Raw genomic sequence first — 1,511 nt, 5'->3', positions numbered from 1 at the left:
CCTAGTGGCTTTCCTCCAGTGGGAAGAGGTGCCTACCTACCAGTGCCAAGTAGTGGCTACCCAAGAGCTGGAGGCTATCCTGCCTCTGGCAGTTATCCAGCCCCTGGAGGCTATCCTCGTGCCCCACAGCCAGAGGGAGCTCTTCCTATCCCAGATTTCCTCCAGTCTAAGGGTTTGGAACCCCACCAGCTGGAGCTGGCTTTTCTGGCTATCCACAGCCACCCTCCCAGTCTTATAGAGGTGGCCTAGCACCGTTCCCATTATCTGGTGGCTTTCCTGGAGGACAGATGCCTTCTCAGTATCCCAGAGGACAAGCTCCATACTGCTAGCCAGCCTGCTGTGATGACTCAGGGAGTTCAAGGAACAATCTGACCAGCTGCCAACTTCGATGCTGTGAGAGGTGCAGCAATTCTTTGTAAAGCAATGAAGGGTTTTGGGACAGACGAACAGGCAATTGTGGACGTTGTGCCAACCGTTCCAACGATCACAGGCAAAAAATTCAAGCAGCTTTTAAGACCATGAATGGCAAGGATTTAATCAAAGATCTCAAATCAGAGTTAAGTGGAAATGTGAAAGAACTGATCCTTGCCCTGTTCATGCCAACTGCATATTCAGATGCCTGGAGTTTACGGAATGCAATGAAAGGAGCAGGAACTCAGGAACGTGTATTGATTGAAATTTTATGCACAAGAACTAATCAGGAAATCTGAGAAATTGTCAGATGTTATTAATTGGAATTTAGACAAGACTTTGAAAAGGACATTAGTTCAGATACATCAGGGCATTTTGAATGTTTACTTATACCCATGTGCCAGGGAAATTGTGGTGAGAACCAGAATGTTAACCACCAATTGGCTCAGGAAGATGCTCAGCATCTCTCTCAAGCTGGCAAGGGAAGACTGGGGACAGATGAATCTAGCTTTAACATGTTTCTTGCCAGTAGAAGCTTTCTTCAGCTGAAAGCTACCATGGAGGCCTATTCCAGGATGGCTAATAGAGATTTGTTAAGCTGTGTCAGCCGTGAGTTGTCAGAAATGTTGAAAGTGGTTTGAAGATTATCTTGCAGTGTGCCCTGAACAGCTCTGCCTTCTTTGATGAGAGGCTCTACTATTCTATTAAAGGTGCCGGCACAGATGACTCCACCCCTGGTCAGGATTGGTCACTCGAAGTGAGATTGATCTTGTACAAATAAAACAGATGTTCAATCAGATGTATCAGAAGACCCTGGGCATAATGATTGTAAGTGACACGAATAGAGATTTCCAAAGGCTTCTTCTGGCCTTCGATGGCCAGTAGGAGGGATTTTTTTTAAATAAATGAAGGTAGTCAAAGCTTATCCTTCAAAGCAGTGCCTCACCTGCATGCAGCAATATCAACCATCACCTAACCAAAAGAGCTTTTTATTAGAGGCTGTGTCAGAATATTGCGATTGGTTTGCACATGTGGTTATTGCCTTAATCCCACTGTTATTTTTTCTCTACATACAATCAATGTAAAGCCATATCATAATG

General features: G+C 44.9%; 1 pseudogene; it reads left to right on the top strand.

The window, feature by feature from the left end:
• The first annotated feature begins 3 nt into the window (after positions 1-3).
• Positions 4-1,296, top strand: LOC105311041 (annotated as a pseudogene).
• The last annotated feature ends 215 nt before the right edge of the window (positions 1,297-1,511 follow it).

Source organism: Pteropus vampyrus, unplaced genomic scaffold (genome assembly GCF_000151845.1).
Source record: "Pteropus vampyrus isolate Shadow unplaced genomic scaffold, Pvam_2.0 Scaffold22593, whole genome shotgun sequence".
NCBI lineage: Eukaryota > Metazoa > Chordata > Mammalia > Chiroptera > Pteropodidae > Pteropus > Pteropus vampyrus.
Note: the sequence above shows the minus strand (reverse complement) of the source record. Positions and strands in the feature narration are given on the sequence as shown.